The sequence below is a fragment of the Harpia harpyja genome, chromosome 8 (assembly GCF_026419915.1).
Source record: "Harpia harpyja isolate bHarHar1 chromosome 8, bHarHar1 primary haplotype, whole genome shotgun sequence".
In the NCBI taxonomy this organism is placed as follows: domain Eukaryota; kingdom Metazoa; phylum Chordata; class Aves; order Accipitriformes; family Accipitridae; genus Harpia; species Harpia harpyja.
The window spans coordinates 45,131,565-45,156,230 of record NC_068947.1 but is presented as its reverse complement, the minus strand read 5'-3'; the positions used below and the strand labels follow the sequence as shown (position 1 = coordinate 45,156,230).

The 24,666-nt window shown below is 39.9% G+C and overlaps 1 protein-coding gene and 1 long non-coding RNA gene across 7 annotated transcripts in view; one reads left to right on the top strand and one right to left on the bottom strand.

Annotated features, from left to right (window-relative positions):
- COL8A1 (collagen type VIII alpha 1 chain) overlaps positions 1-24,666 on the bottom strand; it is a 93,737-nt gene that overhangs the window by 22,310 nt on the left and 46,761 nt on the right. For 3 of the 6 annotated variants that reach the window (XM_052794215.1, XM_052794213.1, XM_052794216.1), the window contains one exon: positions 11,799-11,914. The exons of the other annotated variants lie outside the window; for them this stretch is intronic. The gene's annotated coding sequence lies outside the window, so the exon portion shown is untranslated. The remainder of the gene's footprint in view (positions 1-11,798; positions 11,915-24,666) is intronic. 6 annotated transcript variants of the gene reach the window in all.
- LOC128144865 (uncharacterized) overlaps positions 13,534-24,666 on the top strand; it is a 249,212-nt gene continuing 238,079 nt past the window's right edge. The window contains exons 1-2 of the long non-coding RNA XR_008236235.1: positions 13,534-13,655; positions 17,526-17,901. This is a non-coding gene — a long non-coding RNA (uncharacterized LOC128144865). The remainder of the gene's footprint in view (positions 13,656-17,525; positions 17,902-24,666) is intronic.

Here is a 24,666-nt window from a genome sequence, read left to right as displayed (position 1 = left end):
CCAACCACAGAAAATGGGTGCAAAAAAAACCATGGGAGGACCCAGGGCTTCCAAATGTGTTAAACTCATTACAAAGACACTTTAAACTTACTCATTGTTCAGTCTTGTTCACTCTTGGTGATGATAACCTCACCGACCAAAAGTAATAATCCTGAATTGAATTGTTTTGTAAAGAAAAGCAGCGGTGCCATTTTTTTTCCTTGTAATTATAATATACATGATTCTCAAGAAAAAAACACCATTTGAAGGTTACCACATTTTAAAATGCACATCTATGGCGTTGCTCAGCTGTGTGCTGCCAAAGCACACGCATTAGAAATGAGCTGAGGTGGCAGTGTCCAGATCCAGAAAAGCCAACATTTTTTACTGCAGATATAACACAGACTCCCACAGTTGCTCTCTCTGAATGTAGGGCTGATGCTCTGAATCAGAATGGTGAAACAGGCACATGCTGAATGTTTACTGTTCTCATAAGATATTCTTTCTTTCCTACAGTGCTGGAGGGCAGGGGGTTAGAAAATGATAATTGTGAAATACTGTTTCTGCCTCCTATGAGGACACGCTGCCCCTAGAGAACTAAGGAAATATCTGGCTTATACTTTTTCCCAATGAATTCCTAATGATAGACTTAGACATGCTAGAATCTGAAAAAGACTGAAGGCAGATTATAAACTGTCTGGTATTGCCGAGTTAAATAATGGATTGGCCCTGGCCCTGAGGAAAACTCCTATGTCGGAGTTGAATCCTGCCTGCTTACTCACATCACGGGACTACAGTAGGGGGTGGCAGAATTCTGGTGGCGAGTCCCGATCCGGTACATCCGGACACCATCACTCAAGCAGCAGGCTCAAGTTTTAAAAGAACGAGAGATTTTTAAGCATGTATGTAAGGTTGTTCAAAACTACCTCTGTGACCTTGGGCAAGTTACTTACAGCACCATTTTTTTTGTTCCTATGGAAAAGGCAGGCCTCATCCACCAGCCCCTATTCCCTCTCTCCATGTGTATGTATTGCTTGCTGTCACTCCCCACCTCCTACTTTTTGGCATGTTCTAATCCCCGCTCACAAATTTCTTCCACCTTGAGCATTACAGTTTGTATCGGTGAAGGAAAGGAGCAATGAAGAGAAGCAAACCAACAGGCAGTGGCGTTTCTTGTAGTGTCTTAGGGTCCCTCAGCTCACATATCTCATTTAGGACACACCTGGAGTTCAGGAGTCCAGATGGGGTCTACCGTGCAGGAATAGAAATAACTTGGCAAGCCAGCCTGTGGTGAGCATCAAGACGGTGCAGCCTGACTGGCTAGTGGTACCCATGCTACCTAGTTTAAAATTAAATCTTTGATACCTCTGCAAAACATTGCAGATGCTTCTGGGACTGCTGTATAGGTATTGCCGTGCTTTGCCAATGTCCTTCAGTTCCTCATTTGCAAAATGGGTTCGAAACTCCTTACTTAGCTCTGAGTGATGCTGCAAGAAGTACGTTGAGCATTTTAATGAGGGCTATACTAAGTCATCAGTCTTCTCTTATCTTTCTTATACTCCTGAATGTGTAAGACGCTAATTTGCAGAGAGAAGAAACTTTTGGTGGCAGTAAGTCCTTTCATGTACTACATTGTTTCTCACAGTCTCCAGTCCCTGCAGTTGACTGTTTACAGGTGTCTCTGAACCTCTAACTTTAAATAAAGCCACACAGAGACCACAAGTCAGTCTTGATGAGCAGACACTTTATTCAGGTTCTCTTCAGGGCTATGAGACCCAAAAGAATAGTTTCCTGAAAAGATATTTGTCAAGAAGATGAGCACTCAAGATAAACAATATAGTGGAGGCCAAAAAAGAAATTAAAACAGGACCTCCCCCCCCACATTGTTTGCTTAAGCAAAATCAGATGGATTTGTCTCTGGGGACCCCAGGACTGGAGCTGCTTTTTTTTTTTTCATGCTAGGTGCTATATTTTGCCTGCTCTTTTTTTCTGGCCTTTCTTTTGTATATGTCATAGTGTCTAAAGCAATTATTCACATTTTTCATTCTACTTCATCCATGCAAATTAGAACTGTAGATACAGCTAATAGTAGGTGCTATCCCCAGTTTTTCTGAAATCCTATTACTTAAATTCTACATGCTATTGCTGCTTCTGAATTCATTGCTTGGTCTGAGTAAATGCAATTCATGAACTCTGTTTTAACCCCCAGACAAGCATCCTCCCTACGCCTTTAATTACAACAGCTTTCAAGAACATTTACCTTCACAGTCTATGATGCCATTAAGAGATGAAATAGTACTTTACAATTGAAAAGACACATTTCTTTGTCTTGACATTATCATTTATCCTGGATTAGATCACTATTTTGTATGTTTTGGAGCCACCTGAAATTAGCTTGCTTCTATAAGGTACCTGTTTCACTCCAGTTTTAAAACCACCAGAGCAACCTTTTTCAGAGTCTTTTCCAGAAATGCTTTAGTCCTAGAAAAATGTGTGCTTCACTCAAAACAAAACAAAACTAAAAACTATAAGAAGAAATGGGTCTTAATGGAAGGAAACTTTACAACAACCTACACATTGTGAGAGAGGAATAAAGTTTTAGGCCCTGATACTCATTTCTGAGTAGTGTAATTTAGAAGAATATTCCTTTGTATCGATGGCATTGTCCCTGTGTAAAATTGGGATAACACAGCTGAGCAGAAGCAACAACTGCTTCTTGTTTGTAGCTAGTCCATCTCCTGAGAAACAGTGGAGGTGCATTCCTTATTGCCAACTTTCCAATACGGCATTCAGTGAGACTGTAAAAGTCTTGGGGAGAAGTTGGTGAAGAGGGTAAAGAAGCACTGACTGAAAATTGCACTAGCCTGGTGCAGATTAGTCCACTAAAAAGAGAAAGGAGCTTAATAAGGTCTGGAGTAATTGTTTGTTTTAACTTCGGTTTTAATCATGTAAGTCCTTGTCATGCTGTAAGCAGCCCAGTTTGCTGAAGGAAGAAAGAAGACAAAACAGGGCATGATTTGGGTAAAATGCATGGGGAGGCCATGTCTTTTGCATGCACTGGCCTTCTGCCACAGGCTGTTTCCAGTGCTCCAGCTGGGTGGGGAAGGGATGCTGCAGTCCTTGTGTCTTCATCCATCCAGATGCTGGTTCCTTCACCTCCACCCTCTCCCAGGGTGGCAGAGCAAGCCAGCCTGGGGCCTGCTGTCTCAGGGGCTGCCCCAGCCCCTGTGGGTTAGCCCTTTGCTGCTGAGGGGCTGGGAGAAGTACTCCTACCACCATCAGTGGCCCCCACCTTCAGGCTCAGCTGCTCAGGCTGTACCCTGCTTTTGGAGCTCGCCTGTTATGACTTAATGACTAAGTAGTGCTAATGAGTGAAAAAAGAGCTGAAGTGGGTGATCAAAATGAGCCTCCGAAGGCAGTGGAAAGGCTGGTACTTGCATGGTTGTATAAAGGAAATGTTATTCCTAAGGAAAAGGTACTATTTCTACAGCTATAACCTAAGACGTTTTTCTCTTTAGCATGAAAGCCACACACTGGTATTCATCTAGGCTTAATGCAAGCACTGCATCAGGCAGTTCAGCGGTAGTCAGCTCTTACAAGCAATTGTAGCTTTGTTTGGAGTTTTATTAGATTCCCTACTGCAGTCTTTAGTAGACAAAATGGGCTTGACTTTTAAACCCCATCTTGTATAATTTTTCTAATTCCAAATATAGTCACCTTAACTAATTTGTGGCAATAATCAAAAGAGAATTAGATGTTTATGTATCCTTATTTGTAACCAGGATAAAAAATGGATTGTTATTGTATTTATAAAATCAAGCACACTGAATGTCAAATGTTGTAGCAGTGCATCTGAAGATCAAATGTTTCTTATCGATGTATATATATTTAAATACTGACAGGTACTACAGCCAATTCAAATGTCTGTTGGAGCAATTTTTGATCAGTATGGAAACCGTAGTGGGTTTTCACGGGCAGTTCTTGAGAGCAGACACGTCTCGCTACTGAAGCTGCCCCGTAGGTGGCGTGAGCCATCCACTCAAGCACAGACACAGGCCTAACACTCCGCTTGCATCTTTTAAAAAAAACAGGAAAACATGTTCACATAATCGTCCTTTATATAGGTTCTACGGCCTGTGTTGGAGTCAGAGCTATCATGTCATGATAAATTATAAAGATAAGATCTTACGACAGACACAGTGTTCACCTGTGTCTTTGAATGAGGAGGGTCCTCTCTTCTTCCAGTTACTTCAGTCACCTACAGACAGCTTATTACAAACAACGTGCTCCTGGTATTGGCCAGGGCACATATGATATAAGCTGAGCATTAACAAATACCATTCCTTTTAGTCCTTTCTGGCTTCCTGTCTTTTAGTCTGTGTTTAGTTTTTCAAACCCTATCTCTTGTTTGTCAGAAGGGAAGGGACTTTGTTTTCTAGCTATCCTAGAAGTATATCATGTTGGAATGTGCTTTGCTCTGCGTACATCAAAACTTGCAGTTTTTCTGCTGGTGGGTAGAAAACAGTGAGTACCAGCCTTTTGATCTTAATCTTTCTATATTTAGGGAAGAAAGGGAATTAATTTTGAGTGTGTCTACAGTTATGCCTCCCATTTAGGGATCATATTAATTCCTGGCTAGGTTTAATGGCATGTGGAATGTGTTTGTATTCCACACCTGACCACGGTAGGAGGAGGTAACCTGTACATTCAGGCATCTGTTCTGCTCCACTCAGCACTACTAAGCCTCAGAGCAAAATCATCCGTATCTAGGTAAGAAGTGAGCAGGGAGAGGAAATTAAAAGGAGAAGGAAGTCAAAGGAGGATTGTCTGGAGAGACCTTCTATCTTCAGGTCTTCACAACCACTGAATATTTGTGCAAGTAACTACTATACTTTTAAGACAGGTAGAATGGACATCAGGTTTCAGGTACAGTAAAGAATATTTGATGAAGGGACCCAACAACAAAATATGTTTTGTATCTCAAGATAAAAAAATATCTGTCTCAAGAAGGGTATGAAGGAATATGTTGCACAGCAGCTGGAAGAGGTAATCTGTCTGAGCTTGAAGGACAAAGTGTGCAAAGTATCCAAGCATCTAAAATTGGAAATAGATCCCTCATGACATTGTCAGGCATGCCAGTGGGAGTTAAAGGGAAAACCCAACCAGGCACCTCTCAGCACCTATAGGCACAACATGGGCTTGAGTGTTTGGCACTCATAGTATGCACAACAAACTCCCAATGTATGATGATGATGAGCTACACCAGGGGTTGCAAAGCTAGGAACATAAAGAAAAAGCTCATTTGGAAGATTAAAAGAATGCACTTTGCAAAAAATTTAGCCATTTACTGTCCTATTTTTACTATTTAATCCCATTCACACTCCTAAGATATCTCTGAATATTCCGAGCCCAGGAGAGATGCACCCAAAGACAAGGTTAATACAGAAGGTTTTTTTCTCGTTTGTTGCTTCAGCAGTACAGGCCTGAATACTGGCAGTAGTGATTTCACAAAAAGTAGTGGTTGCACTCACTTCTTAGGTACACAGATAATAAAACTCTTCTTTGGATTTCTGAGGTTACATACCTCCAGGAAAACAGTCTCCACTTGGTTTAAATTTAGTTGAGTCCAGGAAATAAAAATGTCATTGTCAGTGTTTTACAGGCCAGAGCTAAACCTTTCCTAAAGGAGATACAATAATATCCAGAGGAGGGAATGAACTCACTGCAGGCAAAAATTATAATAAAAAATCAGACTCCTCCAACTCTCCTTTGGTTCAACTACAGACTGTAGGAGATTTCTCATAAAAGCATTTGATATTTTAATGTGACTGTACATTGCTTGGGAAAAGAGGAACATAACCTGTTGAGAGTTAACATTTTAGGACTCTTCCTCATCATGCTAAATTTGCTAGTGCATTTTCAGCAAGAAAACTGCAGGCCACTTGGCTTAACTGAAGCTCGGTAAGCCTTTTAGCTTATCAAATGTCACATGAAAAAATACCAGGCAAGTTGGGGCTGAGTAAGTGTTAAAGCTTTGTCAGGATGGCGTGTCCTCAAATAATCATAGAATGCCAAACACAGAGCTTCCCGTGTCCCTTCAGGCTGAGCAGGGATGCCAAGTATACAGAATTGGAAGCTGTCTATCAGGGGTTTTTTATTTGCTTGATACTGTGCAGACAGCAGAGACAAAATACCAAAAATGCTTGAAACCCTTACGACCTTTCACTGCAAACTGTGAACTTTGTCTGCTAAACTCAAATTTCTATTTATACTGTCAGCACAGGCTCCATGCTGTTGCCTTTTCTTTGCCTTTCCAGTTTGTCATGTATCGAGGGACAGCTTCACAAACACTGCATAGGAGGGGGGGCCTGAGCACATTCCAGACCTTTTGCAGGTTCAAAATACTAAGTCTCCATGTTGTGGATTGCTTAAAATAGTTGTAATGCAAGCAAAGTAGCATGAAATATGCTGTTTGCACCCAAAGCAAGTATTCTACAGAAAGACTTAGCTTTGCCATCAGCCGGCATGGCTCACATTCCCACATTGTGCACTGACGCCATGCTGCTACATAGCTGACCCCATTTACACCATCTCCCACTTACACCAGGAATACACAGGTGACTACAGAGTAAATGGTCCAAAAATGCACTCGGTAAACTACTGCGTCAGCTTTTCAACTAAAATATCCTTGATTTCAGCATCGTGCTCCAACATTCATCCACCCCTTGTATATCATGATCTAGACTGCTGCAGTGAACAAGTACAGGGGAAATTTCAGATGTATAAAGTAGAAGTTGTGAGAGTAAGTAGAGTGAGTAGGAAAGTGAGGGTGACTGAGCACTGGCATGGGTTGCCCAGGGAGGTTGTAGAGTCTACATCCTTGGAGATAATTCAAAAGCCATTTGGACATGGTCCTGGGCAGCTGGTCTAGGTGTCACTGCTTGAACAGGGGGGTTGGACAAGATAACCTCCAGAGGTGCCTGCCAACCTCAGCCGTTCTGCGATTCTGTGAAATTGTTCCTATGCAAGACTACTATGAACTGTAATATTTGACAATATTTGCATAACTTTTGCAATTGAAAAAGGATATCCTTAACCTGTTACTTAAATAAACCCAACAACTACATTGAACTCCTTTGAAACTAAACAGAAGGTTGAATTATATAACAAATATTTTAGCTGAACTATCATTATTAGCTGGATAATTCTTCTGACTGTATTTCAAATTTAATTTCATTCTGTGGTAGAGTTCTATGTCTGAACTCTTTAGGGTCTAGAAAATGGTCTTAAAAGGCAACATTTCCAGAGAGATTCCTACATATAAAATACATCGGTGTTTCCTAAAGAAACTCAGTGAGTTCACAAGGAATCATTACATTGATAAATTATGTCAATGAGGCTTTTGAAAGAAGACTGTTCATTTAGTGCTACTTTTCCCTGAATGTGGAAGCTATGGAAAATGTGTGGAAAACATTTGCAAAGTGATGACTGCAGCTATATGCTCTGTATGTTGCTGTTAATGAGCTATCTGTTAATAAACCATACACTTCAGCACATAAATAGGAGGATTTATGCTTAATGCAAAACCCATAAAAAGACTTACTGTTTGGTACAACTGTTTCCCAAATCAGACAGGCACGTGGCTCTAGTCTTCCATGAACTTCCAGTATAAAAATCTGCCTACTGGCTTGAAGTTTCTTTTCAGCCTGAGCAATTTTGAGTTAGCTGCTTCTCCTCACTTTGCAAAGGGGCAGTCACTGCGTATCACCAAAGTACTACCGATGAACTTGTCGCCAAAGACCAGAAGTAAATGTGTACATGTGTGCACATGTGAGGTTGTATGGGGAGCAGGGAACTAGAGAAGCAGAGAATTTAATGTGCAGCAGGTCCTTCAGGTCTCTGCTTTGCACAGCCTGGGATCATAAACTTGTCATCATGGTTACTAACAGCAAGCAGGAGGTATCTGTGGAATATCCTCAGTTCTAATCATTTGTGGAGGCAAGTTCATCTCGTTCTTTTTCTGTGTTCTTCTGTACTAGAGCTTTATGTGTCAGTTATCACTACTAAAGCCCTAAACAAGCCCCTCTTCTTCAAAACACAGACAAAAGCAACCATTGGGTTTATTCACAATAATGCTTGGATTAGTTAAAGAAACCACATTCACCAACAGGAAAAGAGAAGTAAATTTCTAAGCTATTGAATAACACTGCTATGTTTGTAAAGGATTTTTCTTTTGTAATTCCCCTTTAATTTCCTCCCCTCCAGAGCTGCTGAGAGGAATCTGAAGCTAGGTTTTCATGAGTGACTAAAGGAGTCCAGCAACTGACTCCTGTTTAAAATCAATGGTCCTGGAAATGTAAGGTAACATTTCCATAAACACATGAGTAATCTGAGGTTTAAGTTCCACTAAAAAGCATCCAGTACTTCCAGCTCCCCAAGCCAGACAGGGAAAAGGCAGACCAGCAAACTAATCCTTATTAAAGGATAAGCAGAGATAGAATGGAGGAACATAAAGCACAAGAAAATAAGGAGGGAACTGAGGACAGAGAAGACGACTATGTTCAAGAAGTTTATACACTGAGGCATAAAAGGCAGTTCAACAGGAAAAAGGATAGACAGAAAGAATATCGAGCTCTATAAACTGAAACATTACTTTCAGTTCCTTAGGTTTTCTTTTGATTTTGAGATATGACCTGTCGTGGTTTAACCCCAGCCAGCAACTAAACACCACGCAGCCGCTCACTCACTCCCCCCCACTCAGTGGGATGGGGGAGAAAATCGGGAAAAGAAGCAAAACCCGTGGGTTGAGATAAGAACGGTTTAATAGAACAGAAAAGAAGAAACTAATAATGATAATGATAACACTAATAAAATGACAACAGCAATAATGAAAGGATTGGAATGTACAAATGATGCACAGTGCAATTGCTCACCACCCGCCGACCGACACCCAGCCAGTCCCCGAGCGGTGAATCCCTGCCCCCCCCCACTTCCCCGTTCCTAAACTGGATGGGACGTCACATGGTATGGAATACACCGTTGGCCAGTTTGGGTCAGGTGCCCTGGCTGTGTCCTGTGCCAACTTCTTGTGCCCCTCCAGCTTTCTCACTGGCTGGGCATGAGAAGCTGAAAAATCCTTGACATTAGTCTAAACACTACTGAGCAACAACTGAAAACATCAGTGTTATCAACATTCTTCACATACTGAACTCAAAACATAGCACTGTACCAGCTACTAGGAAGACAGTTAACTCTATCCCAGCTGAAACCAGGACATGACCTTAGTAAACCCACATAAAATTGTATAACTTTATCACCTGACTCAGTGCCTCTGAATTCAGCACAATACATTTTTTGCATTCTGCTTCCTGATCAGATTAGAAAGTGTCTGAAGTTAAACTGTGCATTTTGCTAACCTTTCTGAATAGGTTCACTTTCTTCATTTCAATTGTTGTTTTTCAATTTAAAAATATTATTCAAATACCACATTTGGGTGGGTAGTGGCTACCATGACACTGTGTAGAAAACCAAAGCAATTTGAAGCAAGCTAGACATTCTGAGTACATTTTTAAAATACCTTATTGCTTAAATAAAATAAACTTAAATCCCTCAGTTTAGCAATTACTTTCAGATGTTTGATTGTTTATTTTTAAAGAACTGTCACATCAACCATTTAGAACTGACAAGTACTATTTTGATACCTTCACGAGTTTTTTCTAACATCTGCTCCCTGCCTTATGTTGGGAACTACGTACTCATCTTCATTGTCTCTTGTATTTATCTTAATTTTGCTATATTTTATTTTATTAGGGGAAAAACTTAGCAGAGCTGTTTGTGGCAAGATTTAGTTACAGGAAGCCCAAAAGCTAAGCCCCAGTTTCAGCTGAGACAATTAGACTGTTGGTTTTGGTAACAGCTCAGGACTTCTATTGGACCCAAATGCCTTTCAAGTCTATCTGCCAGTCGATGCTAAAGTCTAAAAATTTTCTGTATTCTTGCTACAGATAAAGGGCTTTGTTTCCTTTTAATTTGAAGGATATTTCTATCCAGATCTGAATGTTTTGCTGAAATTCTTCTCTATTCACTGGAATAGATTAAAAAAAAAAGGGGGGGGAAAATATTTTCCAGAACTTTCAACCCTTTTTAAAGGCCTTTTTCCCCTTAATTCTGTGTTTCTTGATATCTGTGAATTGTTGAGGACAGTGTTTGTTTTTCTCAAAGCAGTTTTGGCACACATGAGAAGTAGCAGGTGCTAATTTGTAATGCTTAGCTTAACCATTGCTTTTTTCTGTCTAGTAAATGTATTTAATAGCTCATATTACTGTTTCACCTGCTGTAGGTAAAGGACTCTAAAATACTGAACACGTGATACTTTTTTTCAAGTGATCTGTATTATTATATAACACCAGAAGATCTTTATCAAAAGGTTTGAAGAAATTACTAATAAAAAAGCAGTGTTCTTATACAGTCTTTTCATCAACTGCTATAGAAACGTTGCAGCCAAGTTATCAAAGTCCACTTGGATGGATGTTTTATTGCTAGGTGGATTGGGCTCTAAAACTTTCTTATGGATGCTCTGGGAGAATGTAAATACTAGCTGGGAAGTGTTTTATTCTCTATTAATATTTTGTGGGCTGGAGCCTTGGGCTATACGATTTCTTTTTCTTTTTTTTTTTTCCATTTGTTTCTTTTTTTTTTTTTCTTGTTAGACTTTTATAGCACCCGGCGTAGGGCAGGTCACAGCAGCCGATGCCGGGTGAAACGGTTACCAGGGACAGCTCCAGCGGCGGACACAGCCGGAGATCCTAATACCCTGGCGCTGGGCCAGTCCACCCCGGTGCCTGGAGAAATTCAGTGGGTTCACAGAGCAGGGTCCCTGCCAGGGCTGATGCTCTAGAGCCGTGTGTTTGTAGAGTCATGTTTACGTGACTCTACTGGTTTCATTTCAGACAAATTGTGTAGGATTTCTCTGCAAGAGAGAAACACGATCGAATGTGGTGCTCATCCTCCTTAAAAGACGTTCAGAAAATCTGAGGAATTTACGTGATTAATTCTTAACAGGTGGATTCTCTTAATTAGCTATCTAGAAATCAAAACAGAGTGCAGGACACTACTGCAATGCAGCTTGTTAAGCAATAATGCATTTTTACTTCCAAAAGTCACACTTGATAACAAACAAAAGGCATAGGCATAAGATGACTGGATACTATGAGCTAATGTCTAGTTGTCAGAAACTTTTCCATTAAAGCTCAGAATGATGTTTAACATATTCTTCCCATTATTGAGCTAAACTAAACATTGCATTAAACATGGATTTCCCAATGAATGTTACTGCTGTTTATTTTTACACATGCATACATATAGAAGCAGACACGGGTACACATGCATTTTGGATATCAAATGCACATCAATAGCATGGTACACTCTATTCCCAGGATATAATGGGTTTTGACATTTCTTTTTTAATGAAATGTGTCCTTACTCTTTTGTGGCCATAAAAATAGATTTAAAACAAGATTCTTTAAACAAACATGAAATGCCAAAATTACATGTTCTCTCCTATTAAACAATGGAGAATGACTGAAAGGGTAGATTAATTATCTAGGGAAAAAAATGCTGCTGAGGATGATCACCAAAATTTCTGTACCATATATTTTTCTACTCAAAATTCAAAAGCTTTGGTGTATAGCAAACACTTGAATAACTTATCAAATCCTGTGTAGGTGATAGCTTTAAGACAACTTCAGTTTTAAGCCTTTGCACTTTGTTTTTAGCATTATGTGTAACTCATTTAGGATTTCAAAGCTGGATATACTTACATTTAGATTTCGGGAAAGGGCAGAAGAAGGACAGGTTGTTTGCTTTTCGCTTTAAGAGACCTAGATTTCCTGATTGTGTTGGGCCCGTTGTTACTTTGTTGATTTTAAGTTGGTCCCTAGGGGGAAAAGAAAGCTTATAAGAAATGTATGAGCACTCTAGCTTTTTTGCAGAAATGTTAAGGAATATTGGCCAAGATTTTCAAACATAGTGGCTTAACATAGTCTTTTAACTCCATATTCAGGCTTCTTATTCAAGGTCTACTGTTCAGAAGGATGAAAACCTGGCAACTCATCCACTTTGAGTAGCCTTTTTAGTTACTCAGTGCTTGTGAAAACTGATGTAGCAGTTTGAATATGGACTAAAAATCCTAATGTTTGGTATTTTTGTTGGCAATCCTGTAATAATTATGCTGTAAATCAAAATACGGGTTTGGATTTCAAGAAAAGTGCCTTGAGCCTTGCTCCCACCCTTCTGCAGAGACACTGCATAGCTTTTTCAGATTATTAGGTATAAAATTATCAGTTTGAAGGACAGCTGACAAACTTTTACTTAGTATCTTTGTCCATGTGTTGCCCCCATGAAAATGTACATACAAACCTGTTCATGCAATGTGCAACATAAAGTCATTAGTTCCCAAGAGGCTTGGATTGATATGATGTGCTTGGAACCGCCGTACGAAGTCCCAAGCATGACTGCACTTGTAATGCAAGGTTGCTAACAAGGGGAGCCACAGGCAATGTTAATGTCCTATATAAATATAAAATATGCTTATCTATTTTATAGGCTAATCACTCTCATGCAGCTGCTACTAAGTCATATGTACTTTGCCTAACTCAAATCCCACTGACATGACTGGGAAGAGTCTGTGATTTGGTGGGCTCAGCTGCCATCAGGATATTTAGGGTTCAGTATGATAAAGTCCTAGATGGTGAATTCTGGAGACCTGTGCTCCAGCTGGAGTGTGAGCACATACTTGAGTGCTTTGCTGGATCAGACCTAGGGAGGGCCCAGCACCTCTCTACATAGCCCCTGCCCTCAGCTGCTGACAACACACTCCCTTTGCTGCTCAGTGTCTATCCTGCATGAACCCATGGGTTACTAGAAAAACAGCTCTTTGGTAAGCAGGGTGATGCTCTTCACGTGCTGATTGGCTTTGTGGTTGAAAATTGAGATACTTGGCCTAAGATCTTCCTTGCCTGTGTTTTTACTCTCCAGAGCCACTGGTTTCCCAGGCTCAGAGTTAACTCCAGAGAGCCAAACACAGCCAAAGGTATCTCTCCATTTACTTTAAGCATTTTATCAGCCTGGGCAAAATGAAGACTCAAGAGTAGTGGCTCCTAACCTCTGTACAGCTGAGCTTCAGCATTGCCGTGTACCCCAGGACCCTGGGTGGCCAGGCTGCCACGAGACTACGCTAACCTTAGAGGGAGGAAGCATTTGGAGAGGGAGGAGAGCCAAAAGGGAGTACTGATTTCACAAGCGAAACCTGCAGGTAGCTTGACTGTTTTAGCTCAGATTTCTTCAAGCCCATTTGAAATGTGCCTGCTACCCCCCATTTCATCTGAATGCCACACCTGGGCTATTGGAAGGTCTTTCTTCTGACAAAAGAATTAATTAAATTTTGGTCAAAACAGTACATTTTCACAAAAGAAGCTTGAATCTTGTAGAAAGAGGAGCATTTTCTGCCAGAAAGGAGATCTCAAAACATCAGCCCAGGTACCTCCAGAGTACATTGCTGCCAACCAGCCCTTGAGCTTCTGGTTGCTGTCTGGAATCTGTTTCTCCATTTCAGGTGGCTCCAGCTGCCCGCCCAGCCGCAGCATGGGCTCTGAGAGCTGCTGCATGATGGCAGCCAGGTGGGTGCCTTCCTCACAAAGCCCAGAGCCCTCACAGAAAGTAACTAGCGGCTTTCCAGGCCCTTTTGTTTAGATTAGGGATTAGATTAGTGATGACAAAGCTTTCTGGCCTCTGATGTCAAATTTATTCTAAAAAATCTCTGTAATGATTGCCAGCTCAGTTCTCTGGCAATACCAAATCTAGCACTGGCCCCTGATCTGCCCTTGCTTTGGTAGATAATCTGTGGTGATTTTCTCTTGACCCCCTACATCTCTTGCAAGCAGACCCATTCATCTTGTGGTGCAGTTTAGCAGCTGCGCTGCCACCTGGGGAACCAGTAGGAGATGATGCCCAAGTACTGTGGATTATTTGCAGTTGGTTTCATCCAGTTCATCTGAGCTGTACAAAGAAATATGCATTTGGCACTTTTTTGAGAGGACTCTAAAGCCTGAAGAGCAGAAATTGCCAATGCATTATGCACAACCTTGTTGCCATTTGCTTCCTAGTTTTATGAAGAGTAGCTTTTTATTGTTTATCCCGCCAAACAGGCCTTCTCCTTCAAAAAATGAGTCAATAATTCAGAACACATCTACGCCCATTCAGCACTTTTAGAGATGGCTCTGAGCTCCACAGTTCAGCTCTGCATACAAACTTCTGTGCAGCTTGCAGGTGTTTAGGTTTGGGGCTTTGGTTCAGCTTCTTGTGTGGATGAAGGAAAGTCACAAAGTCAGAAGTAGCTTTGAATAGTTAGCAAAATGGAGAGCTGCCAGACTGAAAAGCATGGCAAGCTACTTTGCCTGTGCCTAAGGAGAGAGGGATTAGGCGTTTCAGCCAAACAGCTCATTCCTGCCTCCTGTTTGTACCATCCATGATGCTGTTACTGCCTTTGTGGGATTAGAGGGTAAAGGAGTGCCAGTGTGTACCAGAGGGTGCCAGTACAGCAGCAGCAGCAGCAGCGATCACATCTGCCCTTTCTACCTCCAACAGCAGCATGATTTCTCTGGCTTTCTGCCCTGGTCCTGCTCTAGTTCCTGTCCCTCCAAACCAGGACCAACCCCTCCTTAACAGTCAAGAAGGTACAGAAAAATGTGTAGATGGTGATGGTGGAGATAGCAGAAGTGAAGGGAAGGTCTCTGGGTGTCCTGCCTCTGGGGAGGACGGGAAGGAAGGAAAAGTGGTCCCAAGGAGAAGAGACAACTGTAGGAGCAGAAAAAGTGCCCTGTCCCCTCACAGCCTGCCCACACACAGTCCCCTTGGTCCTCAAAAAGCCCCCACAACATCACTGACAGAGTCCCCACCTTTCCCTCTCATGTGCCTTTCACCATCCCACACCACCACCGCTACCCCTGCCTGCCTTGCCTGCTCCAAGGATGCCCTTGGCCAGTGCTGAGAGTTTGATTTTGCTACACAGTGTAACCAATAAAAAGCCAAATTCTGGCTTCAGTAAATCACTCAGCAGGCTCTCACTGATTTTTCTGAGAGGAGCTCCTGGCCACTTTGAGATGTTGTTCTCTTTAAAATTAATCTATTATTATTATTATTATTATTATTATTATTATTAGCAGCAGCAGCAGCAGCAGCAGCAGCAGCAGCAGCAGGAGCAACATCATCCAGCTCTTCATGTCCTGAGACCGATCACTTAATGTGCATTCTTCCACTTAACTGCTTTCAGAACTGAAAACCTATAATGGTGCAATATTTTTTTTTAACCTGAAAAAATAATCTCATAAAAGATTTCCTACTGATACAATCCCCGTCTTCCCTGTGTTATTCAATCATGTGGAGATCCTGAGATATATATTAGGACTTTTTGGAGAAGTTCCAAGTCTAAAGCCATAATGTTGCGGAACATGAAGCAACACAAGGCAGTCTTTTTTGTTATGGAGAAAATAAGTCCCAAGAAGGCTTCCTGGAGAAGCAAGGGAAGGAGGGAATGTGAAAGAGAGAGGAGAATGCAAGAAACCATTCCTAAGAGGAAACTTAAGGATTAGATTTCCTGATTGGTAGAGTTTCATTTCATTCCTCTGCTTTTAAGAATTACATAGTGCAAAGCTGTAGCTGACAGGAGAGGGGAGAATTTATTTTCTGAGTACTAAATCTTCAAATATAGTAAGGTGGCATACACTCTCCTCTCCCTCCCACTCTGCTGCCTGCAGGTATTAACTGGGTGTGAAAAACATTTTGCATTTGCAATTGAAGTGCAGAAAGGCAAAAGCAGAAAGGCAGAAAATCACTGTATTCTCTCTCTTAACACAGAAACAGCATGACCCCTGGTTAATCTAAGCAGTCACATAAATATAACTTCTATTTTAAGCATATACTTAAGTCCTGCTGATTCAATATTCAGCACAAACACGAATTACTTTTGTGGAAGGAGGTTTGCATTGAACTGGATCTACTTAGTAAAATATTTCAATCTGGTGTTTGAGGGAGAAAAGAGGACTTTGGTCAACTGTTGCAAATGCCTCTGTAGCAAAATCGCTGCTGTACTCATTGTTTGTGCTATTTTCTAGTGAATTTTTAAAATTTTTGTGAGAGAGAACTACTGTGGAATAGAAGGCTGGTCTGGAGAAAAGTCACAGGAATGTGTACACATAATTAGATCTTTTGAAAGTAGCACGGTACGTAAGATTTCCTAAGCTGTACCAGAAAACATTGACATGCTGGAACTGACATTTGCAATTTCAAATACCAGCTTTCCAGGCATAATTAGTGTCCTTGTAAATGTTTCAGTATCAAATTTGGGACACACTTTGGACAAGCCAGTCCATAAATTCTGTATTATTTTTTTTCCCATTAATTATTTCCTTTTCCAGTGTTCCAGGGATGACAGCTGTGATATTTAAAGCTAAGAAATAGCAAATTGAAATAGCATGTTTTAAAGTATTTATTACATTTAATTACAATATATAAGTTGCTTTCATTTATAATTCACTCTTTTCTCCTGATGTTCTTTTTTTGCTTAAAGTACGTATGATTCCCATCCTCCCTCATACAAAATACACAAATACTTTTACATAACTACATCTTTCCTCTAGTCACACACCAAAATAGCGGGTAGAGGATATGAAAATTACTTATGACAGATGAGTCACATTAATGTTTTGTTCTAAGCCATGAGAAAAATGAGACACAAGGGGTAGGAATCAGAACAGATCAAAACCCTTAGTGCTTTATGATCCAAAACCACAACTATCTATTGAGGTGCAAAATGTTCTTTTTTCAAATAGAGTGTAAGAAAAATACAAAAAGTTTTGTACTGCAAATGCTGGCAGCACACAATGTTGCAATTATTCTCAATATTTGAGATGCTTGAATCATAACCAAAATTTTAAGCAACACTGAGGTAAAAGCATTTTTATATTCCTTCACAAAAAAAAAAAAGGTTTGTCACAGTTGCTTCAGAAATGGTGTGCCAAGTTTCTACCAGTGACTGATAATAAAAACAGAAGGGAGGGACGTCATGACATCCTCTTGCCTTTTTAGCTTTTTCCAGCATAGTAAATTCAGAATCATTCAGATAGTACTCCCATTAGCTTTATCAGGTTTCTGTGCTGCTAAAAAAATCTTGTATAGTATGTCTGTGAAAAGAATCATTCTGATTGCCTTTTACAGGTACTTTACTATTTCAGTGCATGTGGCTAACTTAGTCTGGATATGAAGCATTATCTTGCTTCCTGTTTAGAGGACAGTAAATAGGATTGGTCACATTGGGTACGTTCCCAGTAGGTTACCACTCACTATTAGACTTAAGAAGAAATACTAATCACTCTATCTGATGTGATCAGGTAATATTGTCTGTAATTTGGGTCACCACTACTGGGTGAATTAGGTATTCTGTTTCCTAAGACCTAAGTATTCTCTTTTTTCATTCCCTCTTCTTGACCTAGTATCCCATGGAGAGCTCAAGTCAGCAAGATCGTAAGCATCTTACAGGAGCTCATCAGCACCCTCAAGCCTTGGGAAAGGATGTGCTCCCTTTGGTACCTGATGGAGGCAGGCAGGGACCTCTGCCAAAATGCACGATGAGAGTTCTTTCCTGGCTGCACAATGGGTGCTTCAACACGGACCTGACAGACACTTTTAGCCTGTGAGGCCCCAGTTCAGCAAAATACTTAAGTGGGGACGGATCTAAGCATGCATGTGGAGACATGGATTTCCCCGACTATGATAACTTCAGTATAACTGTATGTGTGCTGTGAACTCTGTACAATTACTCTACAGGACTGGAGTTGAGCTGTGTTTCTCATCATGAGAGTGAATTAGGTAGGTGAGTATTAGCTCTGCTTAACACCACTTGTTTGTTCTTCCAGCTACTAGCAGGGGACCTGTTCCTACCCACTCCCCATCAAAATCTTTCTTTTCCTGGTATGATAACAACAGTAGCTGTTCACAGTGCATACCATGCTGGGCTGGGCTGGTTTTATGCTACTTTTTCATGCTGTGTAGGATTGTTTAAACATGGAAAGTGAACAGGCAATTTATGGAAAATCAACACAAAAGATTAAGGATGAAAATTTAAGAACTAAATGGGTGGTCTTAACCAGACGATTCCTGTGGACTTTATTCAGAGAAATACATGGCTAAATAATTAGAAACTGGGACAATGCTTTGAATATCTAGCTGTAAAGGTGTTCCCTTAAGCCAATAAAAGCAAGTTCTCCTTTTTCTCCATTTGTAATTTGTCTCATCATGCCTGAGGAATTTTTCGACCTTCTTAATTTTTGCAATGCTTTAGACTTGTTCTGTAGGCGTAAAACACATTTCCTGTCATCCATCGAATGTCAGTAACTTGATTCTTTATGATTAGGCTATCGGAGGCTATTGAGTTGTGATTGCAACTTGCCTGCAAATAGGTATAGTTGTTGCACTTTGTTTAGTCCATGAAAATTCAGTGATATAGTTTTTGTTTGCCAGCCAATGTGTGAGGTACTTGCCTTGAGGTAAACAAACACTGGGTAACGGCAGGCCTTTTCTTTAGTGATACTGGAACTATCACAAGATGTGTTTCTTGCTAATAGTGGCTTATAACTGTGATAAGCTTCTCAGGCTTTTCAGCCAAAGCAATTCTTACAAAACCACCTCCCTAGAAAAGGTTTGTAGGAGCATGCTGAACTGCAATTAAAGAGTAGGCTTCCAAGTGCCAAGAAGATTATAGGGAGGTATTATTGGTCCAGACAGAAATTTTGCCAGGCCTTCAGGACAGAATTATGTATCACTGCGTGTTTCTCTCTGGTATGTTTCTACACCATGAACTTGGACAGAATTTCAAATTTATGATGAAATCTAAGCTCTGTTAAGACTACTGAATTTCTGTCTTGAAATTTTTCCTGATTCTAACTACTACATAAAAAGATTTGCTAGTGCCAGCCAAGACTAGCCATTTCTGGGAGAGGTACCTGTAAAAGGAAACACTAAATATAAAGGACATGGTGTAATTTTATTCAGGTTATTTATGCATGCCTCAAAAAAAAAAAAAAAAAAAAAAAAAGCAAAGTAAACTTTCCAGTTCCTTACTGCTGCCAATCTCAACAAACCAATTCTTTATCCATCCTGGAATTTTTATCAGCTTATTCTCATAAGGAAAAATGAAGTGAAATGCTTATTATTTATATAATCTAATAAAAAGTCAGAACACATAACTTGCTAATATAGTGTGCAATGACCAATGTGCTCTATTTACGACAGGTATAGGTAGTGTTCCTTACCCTGATTGGCACAAGCCAATTCTTGCTGCTTTGTTTATTTGTTTGGCTAAACTCCCTGAACCACACCACATCCTATTATGTGATTTACCTTAAAAAGCTAAGTGATAGCTGTAAGGACTATGCTAACTTCTGGACAATATACTTGAAAGAATTGTTCTAAACACCATAAATATAACCATGATGAAATATCAGAGCAGAGAACAACCCTGACTGTCATCTGCGTACTCTGCATGGGCAGAAACAAACAAACAAACAGAAGTAAATTCTATCCTCCATTGCTGATACCCAGATAACTGAGTATTGGACACTCTACATCTTTGATCTCTGGCAAATGGAAAAAGCTTAAAGGAGGTGAAATTGCCAAACAGTTTCTATGTTGGCATTCTAGAATCTCACATCATAAAGAAAAGCCAAAACTTTTCAAGTTTTTAGACCACTGAGTTGATAAAGTAATTAAACATGTATCTCATTTATTTTTGAGAATAATTAAGTGTTATGCATTGAGTTATGTACATGATTAATTTCTTTGCTGAATCAGGGGCTTAAATTAAACTGGTGGAAATGCCCCCATACTTAGCAGAGAGCAAAATATCAATTGCAGAAAAGCATGGGGTTGGGTTTTTTTTTCCATCATACTTTTAAGTAAAATCAAAGCAATTAAACATACTTAAACAGATATGTGTTTTCTACTCAGGTTGGGGTGAGGAAATGAAAAGGAACATGGTCTACTATTAATCAAAAAGTAGAAATGTTATATTTGTATATTTCATCATAAAGGAAAATGCTTTCAGGTTTACAGAGAAAAAAGTACTGAGAATATGTTCAAAATGCTACCCTTGGAAGTAAAATGCCTCTGTGGACTGTAAAGTGTGACCTCCCCTTCATCCCCCTTAGGGATTCATGCTGTTTGTTGTCCATTCCTTTTAAGGCAGGATTTTAGGAGTTTCCCATTACAGGCAAGCAGGAGAATTCCTCTCCATGCTAATATAGGACCCGATAAGCTTATGCCAATGGCTTATTTGGTCATCATTACAGTAGTACCTAAATATTCACATATTTATCTTCACAGTACCTTGTAAAGTAGGGAAGAGGTACTGCTCCCATTTTGTGGCTGGAATGAGGCTAAATCCTCTCCCCGAGGTTGGTCAGGAGGTGTGTAAGAGATGTGGCGCAGAGGAAGGAGGTATTCCCTGCCTCAGGGTAGTGCCTTAGTGGGTCAGCCGTCCTTTCTACAGGAATATGAAGCCTTATCCAGGACAAGCAGCACAAACACTGCTTGTGTGTTTGAAGAAATTATGACACATCCCACCTCTTGAACTGTGTTTCACTTCGGATATGTCCTGTGATCCCAGCCAGATCTCACGTTCCCCTGCCCCTTGCCTCCTTAACCCCAAAAAGCACAGCCTGCACTTTTCCAAGCACTGAAATATGTTTATCTTATGAATGTCATTAGCTAATTAAAACTTACAGTACACACTGTGGTTTTGCCATGCTTGGAATTTCTATTCCAAAATGTCATCACTTGATGTGATTATATAGGTGGTATTTATACATGTGACTGTACTAGACTCCCAGCTGTACTGCTATGCAAATTAAAGGCTTTAAAGAAACAGCAGTTATAAGGTGAGGTATGTGACAAGACAGAAATGATGCTCAGATGTCACGCATGAGTAATGAAATAAACATTTTAAATGCCATTGAATATATTTAATTAATAAAATGGGCTGGTAAAAATGAGAACATTAATGACTTTAAAAGAAGCATTTAAAGATTTTCTCAAATTTATACAATAGGAGACAGCACAAGCACTGCAAAATACAGTAAGTACTTTGACTTAGCTGAAATCCTACAGAGAGTCTAGAAACAGAAAGAACATTTGCATGGAAATATAACTAAGCAGAGATTCTGGAAATAATTCAGCTATAAAAAGCCACAGGAGTCCAGGCTTTGATGAATTCCTGAGACCATTCTATAAAGAATAAAAAGAAGTACTAATGCTAATTCTAAAGAAAGATACCTCTTCTGAGTTGGACAGAAAGATTTTGGTGATAAGAATGTTTCTAATCATAATCCTAAAACTTCTGAAATTATGAAGGTGTGTAGAAACTACAGATCCTGAATAAAGATGGATTGTAAGACACTGGCAACATTCTGGCCAGCAGATTGGAAATAATCTTCTCAAGTATAAATCAGTTGTATCACTTTAGATTAATTAAGAAAAAGTTCATAATTATGTTAGTTCATTGGTTTCATTTTACATTTTCATAAATGTAGAATTGAGTCCAATGTCAGCCTTTTCTGGAGGTGGCAAGAAGGATTTTGATAGAGTGGGATGGATTGGCAACACCAAACTGTTCTCCATACTGTAGCTATCTGAATATGGCAATAGAACTTCTCTGTTCTGGAGTTCACACTGCAATTAGTAGTAAAATCAAATTTGCTTTCATATGGGAGAACAACTCCAGGAGTTAACCCCTCTTTCTTTTATCCCTCATATTTCAATCTGAAATAATTTTAAATAGTATGCTATGTCAGTTATAAAACCATTTTCTAGGTAAGTTCCACCTTTTTTCCACATGACATCAGAATGACACCACAGTCAGTGATCTATACAGCTGTAACTTCCAAGATGGATCTACCATTACCTGTAGATAATTTAGATGTTACGTGTGGTAGAAAATAAATCTGTCCTCTGTTTCCATGGCTTAAACTATTGAGAATTTAACAGACTTAAATACCTTCACTGGTGTCCAAGTCATTGGGAGTTGGGGAATTCCTAGGGACTCAAATATTATTATTGATTTCATGTGGGATGACCTCAGATACCATGTTCAGAAGTGGTAGTTTAAACTTGTATGGGAGCACGGAGTTAAACTGAATCTTTAGCTTTTGGAAACTGGAAAAATACCAGCCCTTTCTTCCCTCAAAAACTAATGAATGCAAATGAAAATATAAAATTACTTATCTTCTATTGCAGCTGGTTAATGCCTTTAATTTCTTAAGCAATAATAGTACAAGGTTCACTGGGATAAGTTTTAGGTCTGGCAGACATTAAAAAGATAGTTCAAATCTTAGCAGGATAGCTGGCAGGTTTAGTAGATACCATATTTGGTTATGATAACAGTAAAACAAAAGATATGGTTATTTTAATTTAAAATTGGACTTGAATAAGACAAGGTCTGATGAAGGAAGACGGGTCAAATTGCAAATCTGACTGATGGATTGTCCTGGTTTCAGCTGGGATAGAGTTAACTGTCTTCCTAGTAGCTGGTACAGTGCTATGTTTTGAGTTCAGAGTGAAGAATGTTGATAACACTGATGTTTTCAGTTGTTGCTCAGTAGTGTTTAGACTAATGTCAAGGATTTTTCAGCTTCTCATGCCCAGCCAGTGAGAAAGCTGGAGGGGCACAAGAAGTTGGCACAGGACACAGCCAGGGCACCTGACCCAAACTGGCCAACGGTGTATTCCATACCATGGGACGTCCCATCCAGTATAGGAACTGGGAAGTGGGGGGGCAGGGATTCGCCGCTCGGGGACTGGCTGGGTGTCGGTCGGCGGGTGGTGAGCAATTGCACTGCGCATCATTTGTACATTCCAATCCTTTCATTATTGCTGTTGTAATTTTATTGGTGTTATCATTATCATTATTAGTTTTTCTTCTTTTCTGTTCTATTAAACCGTTCTTATCTCAACCCACGGGTTTTGCTTCTTTTCCCGATTTTTCTCCCCCATCCCACTGGGTGAGGGGGAGTGAGTGAGCGGCTGCGTGGTGTTTAGTTGCTGGCTGGGGTTAAACCACGACATGGATATAACTGTGTTAGAGATCAAAACTAGCAACAGAATTCCACAGCTATTAACATCCTATTTTTATATCACTATTTCCAGGTGAATTTCTATTGAGAAAAGAAGCATAAAATTTCTGAGTATAATGGGATGACTCTAACAAAGGATGGGGGAAATTAGATATGCTTTGACTCCCAAAAATGACAAGAGAAAATGAATCTTTCATTCTTCTAAAATGAGGACTTTTTTGAGGAAAGATAGAAAGATATCCCTGTGGGTTGCTTTTTCGCAAAGATGAAATCTTCATTAATTAGATGTGTGAATTCTTGCAGAGGTCACCAGTTCAATGAACATAAATGTCTCTAGCAGAAGATGTGAAATGTGATGGTTTTAAGAATCCATGTACCACCTACATGGCAGATCCTGTTCTGAGACTGAAAAAAAAGATAGGGGTAAATTGGGCAGAACATGTAAAGATATGTTGTCAGCTTCTCTTCGGCAGCTTAAGAGCACATGAAAAACAGTCTTGTTAGATAAAGGATCCACCTTCCTCTGAAGTCATATCAGCCAGCAGGCATATCTTTTAACAGCTCTGTGCTAATGTCTCTCCATCTGCAAAACGATTATATTAACATTTACCTGCCTCATACTGGAAGCTGGAAGAGCTTAATTAACATGTTTAGTTATTTAAAGCTCTTGGGTTGAAAGCTGTGCTAGAGGTCCAAAATATTTGTTAATATTATTATTTCTATACCCAGATGATTTGCTCACATGTTTGCAACACACCAACATAGAAACCTACTGGATGCAACGCAGTATTGGACAGTTCACCAAATGAGAAGCTCAGTGGCGTAAACAATAGTTCTAACTGGCAGGGTGCCTTGGAAGATCTACCCATCTTAAGGCTTTATTGCAACTCTTTGGCCATACAGAATAAAAAATCAGCTTCAATTTATGATTCTATTAGCTCCAAAGCCACTAAGGAACAGAGAGCTAGTCTGGAATGGAGCCGGGAATTCATTCCAGCAGCATGCAATCTCATTTGGGCAGATGTCACAACCTCCACCTTGGACTGAAAACTCAGTGTGAGCCAGCAGAAAATACATTTTAATATGCTGGATAATAAGGCAAATGCTGTTATTTGGAACTACTATCAAAGACACCTGCTGACAGTTGGCATTAAAGGCGATGGCACCTGCTAGACACATTGCAGGAGGAGAGGCGAAATATGATCCTTGTTGAAGTCGAGGGAAGTTTTGCCATTGACTTCAAACATGCCAGAATTTCTCTTACAATGATTAATGATTTATATGTGTATCTACAAGGTTATGGGTAGTTTATGAAACTTACACACAGGCAGATGTCCATAATGTCAAATAATGGGGATGCTGAGATACCAAAGGAATATTATTAGCATAATAAATACCTAGTAGAAAAAAATAGATAGATCAGACCTTGCATTAAAAATTGATTGATTCCAGAGTTTGATATCATCCCCCACAAAAGTCATAAAACAGACCATTCAGTGGCATTGGTGGT